Source organism: Narcine bancroftii, chromosome 9, assembly GCF_036971445.1.
Source record: "Narcine bancroftii isolate sNarBan1 chromosome 9, sNarBan1.hap1, whole genome shotgun sequence".
In the NCBI taxonomy this organism is placed as follows: Eukaryota; Metazoa; Chordata; class Chondrichthyes; order Torpediniformes; family Narcinidae; genus Narcine; species Narcine bancroftii.
The window spans coordinates 49968959-49981939 of record NC_091477.1 but is presented as its reverse complement, the minus strand read 5'-3'; the positions used below and the strand labels follow the sequence as shown (position 1 = coordinate 49981939).

Here is a 12981-nt window from a genome sequence, read left to right as displayed (position 1 = left end):
GGAAAGTTTTGGGAAGAAATTAGCATTAAGTTTTATACGCAGAGAGTTGTGGGTGCCTGGAATGCCTTGCCAGGGAGGATGGTGGAGGCTGAAACATTAAAGGCATTTAAGAAACTCTTAGGCAGGCACATGGATGGAAGAAAAATAGATGGTAATGGGGTAGGGAGGGTTTAGTAGATTTTTAAAGGAATATATGGGTCAGCATAACATCAAGGGCCGAAGGGCCTGTACTGAACTGTAGTGTTCTATGTTCACACAACTGTGAATGTTCCTTCAATTATACTGTCAACCATTGCCACCCTTCTTTGTAAATCTTTCTTTATCTCATCTGAGAACTCTGTTGGCAGGAATGTTAAGATGCTGCAATGTTATACTTCCACCTATCCAACATTAATCTTGCCTAATCAGCTTTGGAAAGCCTATTCCTTGGGGCTTAGGTATACAGTTTTCCTGTTTCAATATTTTATTAAATAGTTAAAACATTAATAGGAAAAGTAGAAGCCACATTTATCTAAATATAAAGAGATAAAATATGGAAAAGGAAATATACAAAAAAAAAGATGTAAGGAAAGCTGTTACATATAAACTAGATATCATAATAATCAAACAAAAACAATCAAGTAATCATTTAATCAGTTATAACGCGGCTAATTGAAAATGATGGGGTTTTTTAAAACTGATACTACACTACAAATTCTACCCACTTCCCTTCCAAAGTTATTTGGCAAATGCTTACAACTTCACTACCATTAACAAAAAACACCAACTCACAAGACAAGATCTAAATGATCTTATAGGTTACGAAAACAAAATTAAGAAAAGGACTCCGTAAACGTGAAGAGTTTAAATCCATTACATTAGAGGAACATCTGATTTTTTACAAAGTTAGACATATCATCATGTCATATATCTGCTGATAGTTTTAACCACACTTCTTTTTGTTTTTCTTTTACCTTATAAATTCATTGATTTTCCCAGTTCAGAATCTGCCCAGCTTCCCATTCTCATTAATGTCATTTACATTCTCCCCACTAACAAATCTGTCTGTAGGAATAGTTGTTGCAGTACCGTAGAGCTAAAATCTATCTGGCCTGTACTGACATGACCTTCCCCACTATGTTTCCAGGAATCTAAAACCAGCCTTTCTAGATCTAACACTGCTCTGTTATTTCTGAATCTACTTTTACTAGCCTCTTCATTCCAGATGAAAACAACCTGCTGCTTTTAAAGGATTCTTCTCAGACTCTAGTCGGTTTAGAGATGATTCAGGTTTTTACTTTGCCGATGTGCTGTCCTTCTCTGCTTTCATGTTGCTTGTTAGTATCCAACTGATCATTAAGTTTTTGCTGTTTGTTGGGTTTTGTTGTGTGCAAATTGGCAGCCACTTTTCAACAAGGCAACATTGAATACTCTTAAAAGCCGCTTCATCCATTGTAATCCAATTTGAGGAGTCCTGCGATTAGGGAAATCCTTCCCTTGAGACATTCCTTTCCTGGGGAATTTCATATCTGAACCATGCTCTGAATACTGATGTATGAAAATAATCTCCAGCACTGCAGCATGAACATTAAATTCTCCAGTTTCAGGTGACCCATTCCTCTCACCTTCAGTTCGACCCAGATCTTCTCATAGGCAGACTTCATCACAACACCCCCCATCATTACCCAAATTCTTTCCCCTTCCCCACCTACTCCATTTGACCCTTATGTTCCTCCCACTGACTCTCCTATCCTCCATCCACTCATAACTTTTTATTATCAGCCTTTTGTTGCCTCCACTCATCACAGCCCAGTCTCTGTCACCATCTCCACACTACCCTCAGCTCCCTGGCTCTATCTACCAATGGACCCATCCTCATTTGATCAAACTTTTACACTGGCTATCTGCCCTATGCTCCTTCAGTCCAGATGAAGAGTCTTGATCCAAAACATTGACTGTCGACTCCCTCTGCAGATGCTGTCTCCAACCCCGGGTCCCTCCAATAGTTTACAGTAAAGTTTGCAGATACTGTGATTGTAGGGCATAAGTAAACATGCTGGGGAAACTCAGCAGGTCACGCAGAATCTAGAGGAAGTAAAGGGCAACCAGGCTCGAGCCATTTGTCAAGGTATGTGCAAAAAGCAGGGAGATGTCTGAATTAAAAAGGTGGGAGGGAATGGGGGGAGGAGAAGTGGGAGAAAGGGATGGGGAGGAGTTCAGACCAATGAGCTTATCAATTTTATTGTGCCTAACTTTCACTCCAATCTTAAATTCCTTTGGTCCATCTCTGGCAATACTCCTATTTCTCGATCTCTCTGTCTTCATTTTGGGAGATAAACTCTTGACAGATATTTTCTGGAAATCTACCAACTCCACAGTTATCTCGACTATGCCTCTTCATAGCATATCTCCTGGAAGGATTCAGTTCCTTCCACCATCTCTGTCACATCTGTTCCAAAGATTGAGGTCTTCCAGATCATCTGAGATGTCCTCCTTCTTCAAAGAATGTGGCTCCCTTCCATTGCAATTAACTTAGCCCTTGCTTGCATCTCATCTGCCCTGCCCCCTTTTGCCCCCAGATGCAACAAGGACAGGATTCCCCTTGCCCTCATCTATCTCCCCCACCAGCCACCATGTCCAACACATTATTCTCTGCAATTTACACCACCTGCAATGTGATTCCACCACCCAATACATCTTCCCCTCCTCCTCTCTTCACTTTCCGCAGGCATCACACCCTCTGGGACTCTCTTGTCCACTCATACTTTCCTACTCATCACCTCCTCAATATCTATCTCTGTGACCACAAGAAATGCTACACTTGCAACCAGACAGTTCCAACAAATGAAGCAACACACTTCATTTGTGAATCTTCAGGAGTCATCTATCAAATCCAGTTCTCCCAATGTGGTCTCCTCTACATCGGAGAGATTGGAGGAGGACTGAGAGATCTTTCCATTGAACATCTTCACTCTGTCTGCTGCAATAAAAGGGACCTTCCAGTTACCAACCATTTTAATTCAACACCCCATTGACATGTCTATCCATGGCCAAACCAAGGGTACCCACAAATTGGAGGACTAGCTGATATCTGTCTCTGCACCCGCCAATTAGATTGTATTAATATTAACCTCCAGTTTCTGTTAGGCCCCTCCCAAAAGTCTCTCTCTTTCCCCCATCCCTCTATCTCTTAACCTCCAGACCCACCTCCTTCCCTTCCCTCCCCATTCAGAGCAACCCCCTCCTCCGATGCCATCATCTTTTTTTCTCGTCTACCCTCTCATCCATATCCACCTCTTACCTGTTCGGCTACACTCCATCCCATGCCACTTCCTCCCCCCACCTTTTTTTTTCAAGTGCATGCGTCCTTTTTGCTCATACCTTGACGAAGGGCTCAGTTGCAAAACATTGGTTACAAGTTACCTCCTACAGATAATGCACGTCCTGCTGAGTTTCTCCAGCACTTTTATACATTGCTCCTCCAGTAGTTTGTTTTCTGCCCCAGATTCTAGCATCTACAGTTGCATGCGTAATTTTTTTTTTATGTCCTGTTTTGACAAACTGATAGCATTGATGTGAGAATAATCTCAAGTGACTGCACGAATAATAGGATAAAGGATTGTATTTGATTCTCTGAGACTAGAGCTAAATCTGCTTTGGTTGAATTCAGACTGCATGCCTTCAAAACATAACTAATACCAGATTAATCTGATGGATGAGTCATTAATTAATCTTAATAAGTGAGAAATCCATTCCTTTTCCAATCAGCACATTCACTTCTACAGCATTAACCGAGCCATTTGTTAACTCGGCTTTTGTCTGCGGTGGTTAAGCAAACAGGGGATGTCACACAACGCATTGGGAGAGGGCTTTTCGTGTGATATTGCTAATTTGCCTGATTGCAGAAGGTTCAAGCCACTTGCATGCAGAAACAAACAATCTAGAGTCCAATCTGTTCAGAACATGCTTTGAATCCTGGTGTCCATTGGAAGAACTAGACTTACTTCATTGACCTAGATCTGTGCTGCCATCAGGTTCACTCACACTCACCTTGGAGTGATTAAATACTTGCTTATTTCTGTCCCAAATGGCCAATCTCTAACTTCATTATATAGTGGTGTTCTACACTCAGCATCCAAAAAAGGCAAAGTTATATTGCTGATGTTTCGGGCCTAAGCCCTTCTTCAAGGAATAAGCAGAATCAGCCAGCTTATGGGCCATTTAGGTGGCATGAGCTCATGGGCCAGTTACCATGTTGTAGGTCTATAATTAACATTTAAATATGAAATCATTTTCATTCATGGGAATACAAGCAAACAGTCCTTAAAACTTAACCTTGAAGGCTTGTAGAATCTGCTCTATATCGCTCTAGAAACCTTTCTGATTAGTGGGTCCAAAACAGGGCTGATACTCCAGGTAGTGTTCACCAGTATCATTTATCATCTAGACCAGTTCATGATAATGGATGACATTCCATCACCATATGAGTCCTTTTGGAACATATCTGCCTTCTGTTCTCATTAGAACCCCAAGGTGCCAATGCTGAAGAAACAATCACAGTGGGTATGAATATAAAGTTTCTGAACCACTTGTGTCTGGTAGCTCCCCCTGCTGTGCACTGACCGAACAAAGGGTTGTCATTATTTCTGCAACTGCACAGGTACTTTGTGATTTCAAAGCCTGTCACTGCTTGTAAGTTTCAATGGAAATCATTTGCGTCATAAACTTTTAGAATTGTATATGTTGTAATGAGTTCATTTACACTTGATAATGCTTTAGAATATTAAAGAGCATATTATGTGGCAGAGGGGTTGAATGGTTTCATGAGACTCCGTGACCCTATTTTTTGTAGATTAAGAGCATATCATGTGTAAGGTAAAACATCATGAGATGGGAATGTGTAGGGAGTTACCCTGTACAGGGCAGTAACAAGAAGGGGAGGTGTCCTTGTACTCCTGTTAGGTAAAACATCATGAGATGGGACCGGAGAAGGAGTCACCCAGTACTAAGGAGTAACAGAATGCATCCTTGTACTTACAAGATAAGAGAGACATTGATGGATTGAGAGGCAGGAAGCTAGCAGGGAAAGGATAGCAACAGTTTTAGTCATTGGACAAGTAATGATATGATGATGTTCTAAACATGTATCCAAGGGTATAAAAAATCACCATTTTGCTGATAACGGCAGAATGCATTCTCCGGCTAACTTTGTTAGTCGCAAGTGTTACAATCCGGTAATAAAGAACAAAGAACCCTGATTTCGACTCAGCCTGGTGTTTGTCTCACTCATTCATGAACAAAGCAGACCTAACAATTTGGTGACCCCGACGTGATGGGTGAGTGAACACTGGACGACGGTTTCTGTTTTTTCTGACAATCATCTCAGCCGGCTGATAAAAAGGTCCAGAGAAGCCTGTTTTAACAAAATTCTCTTTTTTTTTTTTAAATCTTTATGATTGTCAGTAAGAACTGGAGATCGGACAAATTAGACGACCACAATTGAAGGTCGCATGCCAGGATTGTAACACGTAAGTGATTACAGACAAGATAAAAGTCCTTAAGGTGTTTGAATGACATTTATTAAGTGCTTCGCAAGAAACTACTAGAGTTTAAAAGTCTTTATTGTGTCGTTGCAAAGTCCAATAGAGTGAGAAGGTGGTCTATAAACAATTGAGGACCTGAGTTTTCTGCCCTAAACTGGTTATTAAGAGGAGAAATCTCCCACGTGAAGGTTGGGCTTTGAAAGAAAACAAAGGTTCAGGCTTATTGGCCTCAATTGTATCTGAGAGACTGACTTATAAATGTCCGGTAGGTATGATAATGTCTGTACACTTGAGAAGTTAAGAATTTATTTCCCCAATTCGCCGTGGTGGAATACCACAGCAGACACTAGAGACCTTGAGACAACAAAAAAAAGTACTCAGGGACGCCTGCCTGGTGAACAAGAACGACGACAGAAGGCTGCGACAGCTGTGTCCGGATCAGGTAGGAGATATTAATGAAAAAGTTGATAAACTCCTAAGAGACACCCAGTTTATTCGAAATACTTTTGATAAGTTAAATGAGGGTATTCCCAACATCACCAAGGAGATAAAGTTACGTAAATTCATAGATTGGTACAGGGAAACAGGACAAAAGTATAGCCCAAATATTTGGTTTTCTAGTTGTAATTTAACTTTCAGACCCCTTTGGGAAAACAGAGAGTGGAAAACGAGCAATCAGAGTATACAGGACAGTCTGAAGTCAATTGGAGGACAAGACTTAGAGACTGTTCTTTTAAAAGATATTAGTCATCCAGCTTGCAAGGAGACATTTTTAAAAGCAATTTTCGTTGACATAGATCCCCTAAACGGACAAGAACCTAAATTAAAACAGGCATTAGAAAGCGGTCCCGCAGCTATGGCTGTACAGTTGCCTGCTAAGACTTTTGACCAAGTTATTAAGGAAATTAATCAGGAATTAGAGGAGCGAAATACCAGTAATGCGGCATTGGAAAAACAAAAAATGCTCCGAAAATGTGTAGACCGCTGGAGGAAGAGGGGTTGGTTACCCGGGGGCACTGAGATGTTCCTGACAGGTGAGGAAAAAAATTTTAAAACGTAGAGGCTTAGATAAGCTGGAAGAAACAAAACACAGAAGGGAAAGGAAAAGTGCCTGTTTCCAGTTTCCAGCCACGAAGTGTCCGGGTTTGCTCTCTCCCTCCCTCCTTTCACCCTCCCCCCTCTCTCTTCTCTCCCCCTCTCTCTCTTCTCTCTTCTCCCCCCCCTCCTCTCTCACCCACTCCCCCTCCCAATCCCAATCTGTGGCGGTGCTGCCCTGAAATCCCCAGGTTGGGCAGGGCAGAGAAATACAATTTGGTTTTAATTTTGTGCCCACAATTCCAGCTCTGCATCAAATGGGATCCTGTTTTATCCTCTCTCCCTCCCTTTTTCCCGCACCCCCACCATTGCGGGATCAGGGCAGACATTGTGGGCTGACGTGTAGCTCACTCGAGGTGAGATGGGAAGGAAGGAGTGATAGTTCCCAGTGGTGGGAGACCCAATCTGATCCAGACCAGTGATCACAGGATGAGAACCTTTTAAAACCTTTGAAACGAAAGTGTTAATCTGAAGACTTTTCTCCCAGTGGGGCCAGTGCAAGGCATTTTCTCTCTCTATCTCTTGTGCTCTGTGTATCTGCCTCTCTATCTCTTTCTCTCGCTATGCTCTCTCTCTCTCTCTCTCTCTCTCTCTCTCTCTCTCTTTCTCTCTCTGACACCCCAGATGGGATCCTGGAGTCACGTCCCTTATATCCAGATATTGAGACACTGGGGTGTGACAAGAACCTCGGGAATAGGGACACATCAGACGAGGTACAGGCCCCTTTAATAAAAATAGAAGGGGGAGTAATAGATGTAGAGACCCCTCTGGAGTCCAAGAAAATAGAAAAGGAGTTAGAGATACAGAAATGGAACATGAAAAAGGTTCAGGATAACATTAAAAACTTAAACAGAGATATTAATGTGCTGGGGCAGATCAGTGAGGATCAAAAAGATTTAATGGTAGGTGTATTGAAGGAAGTGGAAAAGATAACTACAACACTGTCAGGAGAAATTAAAGCTGAAGGAATGGTAATAGGAGTAAAGGACGAAAAGTGTAGTACAGAAGAGGAAACGAGATACGATCCACCATGGGAGGAAAGTAGAAGGAAAAGACTCGGGAGGGAGAAAAATAGACATGCCTACCTGGACATAGTTAGAACAAAAGAGAAAGATGTGAAACAACTAAACTATGGCCGAAAAGATTATCTTAGAGATGAACGTGACCAATATACCTTTGACCCTGAGACATTGGAAGCTGATAGGGACAGTGACAGTGACGAAGAAGAGTCAGAACAAGGTGGGATAAATAAATGCATGCCAAGAGTAAAGAAGGAGCAGAAATCCCCAAAATTGAGATATCAATGCCCATTACTGATCACGGGACGGGGAACTCAAAAATATGTACCCTGGTCACGAATGGACTTAGAGAGTTTAATGAAAAAACTACCTCCGTTGAGTAATGGGGCTAGTCCATGGATTTCTTGTTTTGAGCGAGAAACCTGCCAAGAACAATTAGCACTCGCAGATGTCAGAACTATCATGATAAAATTAAAGGCAGAAGGGGCCCTGAAGCAAATAGAGAAAATTGTAAGAAGCAGTAAATTGGGGGATGAAATAGAATTTAACCCACTTTGGAATAAATTTTGGGAAGCACTTAGAGAAACATTTCCTACACCCTATAGTTTGGATGCCTTGGTAACCCTTCAACTAAAGGAAGGAGAGACTGCACACGAGTATTTCACTCGAGCATGGGACTTATGGGAAACAGGGACTGGAGAAAGACCCGACCACAGCCCCTTAGGAAGGGCTCACTTTCGTAATGGGATAATAAACGGACTACCTGCTACGGTTCAAGCAAAATTAAGGGACATTGTGGGAGTAGAGACAATGTCAGAGGATTTGTGGAAAAGACACCTGACACATGCAATCAAACGACATCGTCAATCAGAGCATGCTAAGTCAGAAAGTGCGTCCCAGAAGGAGGTGGACAAAACAACCGATAAATTGGTGAGAGCCATAGAACATATAGGGGTTAAATTAGCGGCCCAACAGATAGTCCCACAGGTCATGGGGCCAGTGATAAATCCGGGACCCCAAGTAAGAAATGGTTGGGAAAGACAGCTAGGTACAATGTATAGAGGGGAACATGCAGTATGCTGGTACTGCCAAAATCCTGGACACTACCAGCGGAACTGTCCGGAGGCTGGGAGAGCAAGGGGAAAAAGATTACCCTCTATGAGAGGCTATCGGGGAAGAGGAGGAAACTTAAGAGGACAAGCAAGGGGTAGGGGTGGACACATTGATGGGCCCCAGAGAATCGGGGGGTGGCAGAGTGATCAACAAGTCCAGGCACCTCAGTGTAATGACTATATTGAGGAAGGTGCTGAATTTGATTATCGAAGGTGCCCTGGAGAATCAAAAATCACGCCTCCCTGGGAGCCACCAAAAGTTTGGGGGACGGTAAATGGAGAAAAAATTGAATTTATGGTTGACACAGGGGCAGCAGTTACGACAGTGATTAAAAAACCCCCAGGGAGCACATTTTCGGGCAAAACATTATCTACAATAGGATTCTCCGGGATAAGGGAAACACAGCCCTATACAGATAACATCGACATGACATTTGGACGACAAAGGGTTAAAACGCCTGTCCTGGTTGTGCCAAGTTGCCCCATTAATTTATTAGCAAGGGACATTCTTACCAAACTAGGAATAACCATACAATGTTCTGAGAAGGGCCTTCGGTTAACATACCCAGGGGATACAATAAGAAGGGGAGGACAGTTTATAGTAATGACCCCATCTAACGCTTCAGAAGTATTTTCTGGAGTCGGCTACTGTATGATGAACCAGGCCCAGGGCTGATTAAACAGTTTTTTGAGTGGAGGGCCAGTATTCCTCGGTATGGGGATTACCATTATCCACTAGATCCTATGCATGTTACATTAAACTACACCATCCACCCGGACCAGGAATATGAGGAGAGGTGGGACTCTCTAAAAGAAGGGAAGACAGAAACGATACATTGTCCATTTATCTTTGTAGGTAAGGAGGGAATAGCTGCTATGGTTGTCATGACAGAAGAACAAATGGAGTGGTTCTGCTTAGGAGTAGAAAGTGTGCCTCATGTGACCTTGGGTATTGACAAAGATCATCACGCTCGACAGCTGGGTCCGATGGTAAAGGAAGCGATAGGGTGTGAATACAGGCAGACAGAAATCCCGGGATATTCCACCTCGGAGGGAGGAAAATTTGTCAGACTGAATATTGAAGCATGGGACCAGGTAGTGAATGAGAAAGTAGAAAGAGACCGAGCCATAGAAGGAGAAAATATTGATCACAGAGACTCAGACAAATATCTTTCTAATCTGAGTCCACATATATGGACAACGGGGCCCTATGATGTGGGAGTAATAAAAGGAGAGGTATTTCTAGAATTGGCCAACCCCGGGCAGAAACCAATATGGAGAAAACAATACCGCTTGTCGCCCAGTCAGGAGGAGGGTATTAAAGGAACGATAGAAGGGTTAATGGAGTCAGGGGTTTTAAGGGCGGCACCTGACAGTATGTGGTACACGCCCATCATGCCTGTTCCCAAACCGGGTAGAAAAGACTGGAGGATGGTACACGACCTCCGGGAGATTAACTTGGCTACCAAGACCATCGGGAGACCAGTCCCAGACCCATATGTAGCACTTAGGGCTCTGAGTCCGGAGCACAAATACTATACTGTCATTGATCTGGCAAACGCATTCTTCTGCTTGAATTTAGCTGAGGAATGGCAAGACTGGTTCACTTTCACTTACCAAGCACATCGGTACACATACACTAGATTACCTCAGGGTTATAAGGACAGTCCAGGACTGTTCAATCAGGCCCTTAGCGAAATCCTAATGAAATTAAAGCTCCCGGAAGATGTTACACTGATTCAGTATGTAGACGACCTACTATTAGCAGGGAAAACGCCACATGGGTGCCTGACAGGGCAGCCAAACAGGTTACTGGTTATCATGAACATATACAGGGGATGATTTTGAGGTCCCATAACAAAAAAATGAATCTGAAACTAAGGAGACTTGTAGCAGATTGAATGACTACACAGATGAGTTTTGTGGAGGAAGAGTGCTGTACAACTGGCTCCCCGCTAACTGGGATGGTCGGTGTGCTCTAGTAACCCTTAATGCACCAGTGCTGATTGTCAAAAGGCAGGAGGGAGACGAGGATTCCCTAGAATTGCGCCACACAGAGAGTTGGCTGTGGAGAAAAAGGAGGAGTGTTGGACTCTTGGGGCTGGGAGGAAGGAACCCTGATGGGGTATGGATTGATGCCATTGGCCAAGCCCGGAATATTCCGGACGAATTTAAATTAGCCGATGAGATTGCAGCTGGGTTTGAAAGCTTTCCTGTTTTTAGTGCAATTTTTCCCATCACTGTAAATAAGAATGTTAATAGGATCAACCTTATTCACTATAATGTCCAGCGCCTTGCAAATTTGACCAGGGACGTTGTTGAGGCAATACATCAACAACTGTCAGAAACTTCCCTTATGACACTTCAGAATAGGATAGCGATTGATATGGTCCTGGCAGAGAAAGGTGGAGTGTGTGCTATGTTTGGAGATCTATGCTGCACTTCTATCTCTAATAACACAGGGCCAGATGGATCACTCACTAAGGGGTTAACGAAACTTAGGGCATTGGCGAAAGAATTAAAAGCCCAGTCTGGAGTCTCCAATCCTGTTTTATCCTGGTTACAGGGAGTGTTTGGGAGATGGAGCACATTGTTAGGACAACTTTTGCTGGGTTTGTTCATTTCTGTATCAATTTTTATCACTTGTGGCTGTTGTTGTATTCCATGCATTCGAACGCTGGTCACGAGGACCATAGAGAAAGCCTTTGCTGACCGTGATGAACTGCCTCCGAAATATCAAGCTGTGCAGGCTGTGGAGCAAGACTATCTCACATTACAGGAGACGGAGAAAGTTGCTGAGATCGATCTGGAGTCTGAAGGGGAATGTGATGGGAAGGAGGGATTGTGAATTAGATTGTTACACATATAATTTTAACCTTGCTTGTAACCCAAATATTATAACATTGATTGTAACACAAACATTATTAATCAGATTGTAGAACAAGTATTATGAATTAGATTGTAGACCATATGTTAACTTGGGAATTTACTAATGTACGGGGGGTTAGCTAGTTTTTTGCTTGGGGGCAAATGGGATGAAACTTGTAAACGGGCAATGGGATCGGGGTGACGATGGGGGGTGTACGCAAAGGAGGGTTGGGGGAGCCCTCGCCCACCAGCCGAACTACCCTGTGAACAGAACCCGTATAGAGCTTGGCAATAATAGGCGAAATAATGTAACGCGGTGGTAGCATAGTCAGGGCGAGATTGTCCTCTAAAGAGGACAAAGGAGGGATTGTAAGGTAAAACATCATGAGATGGGAATGTGTAGGGAGTTACCCTGTACAGGGCAGTAACAAGAAGGGGAGGTGTCCTTGTACTCCTGTTAGGTAAAACATCATGAGATGGGACCGGAGAAGGAGTCACCCAGTACTAAGGAGTAACAGAATGCATCCTTGTACTTACAAGATAAGAGAGACATTGATGGATTGAGAGGCAGGAAGCTAGCAGGGAAAGGATAGCAACAGTTTTAGTCATTGGACAAGTAATGATATGATGATGTTCTAAACATGTATCCAAGGGTATAAAAAATCACCATTTTGCTGATAACGGCAGAATGCATTCTCCGGCTAACTTTGTTAGTCGCAAGTGTTACAATCCGGTAATAAAGAACAAAGAACCCTGATTTCGACTCAGCCTGGTGTTTGTCTCACTCATTCATGAACAAAGCAGACCTAACACATGTGAGCCTTTAAATGAGTGTCAATGCAGATCTAAATATGTTCCATAATTTTAACCATTTCCAAAACATTTTCCAAACACAGAGTGAACTGTAACCCAGCTCGACGCACCAAAATGCACCTATGTATTCAGGTTATCTCTTTCTGCTCCCTACAGCATGTCCAGAAATCATTCCCGCAGCTGTGGTGGAAATCTGAAACTCGCGTTCAGATTGTGTCAATTAAAAATGATGAGTCCTTCATATGCAGATACTTCATTATCAATATTGACCCACATAACAAGGCTCGCACCACTTCCATGCACTCATTTGTGCTGTCATCACAGCGTAGTACTCAGGCCTTTACTTTCAGAGACAGCCATCAGGCTCCTGAACTCCCAGTATAGATGGGGATAGTGTAAACTCTACTATCCTAATTTACATCTATGTAACTATGCTCTGTGGTCCTGGAGAAACGCCATCTCGTCTTTACCGTGCGAGCATGGTATAAACGATAAATAAAGTTGACTTGATCTCTCCTCTTTTCCACCCCTCCCCCATTTTGCTCTCACCCC

The 12981-nt window shown here is 42.9% G+C and overlaps 1 protein-coding gene across 1 annotated transcript in view; it reads right to left on the bottom strand.

The window, feature by feature from the left end:
- LOC138743573 (dedicator of cytokinesis protein 2-like) overlaps nucleotides 1-12981 on the bottom strand; it is a 699740-nt gene that overhangs the window by 238896 nt on the left and 447863 nt on the right. The gene's annotated exons all lie outside the window — the stretch shown is intronic.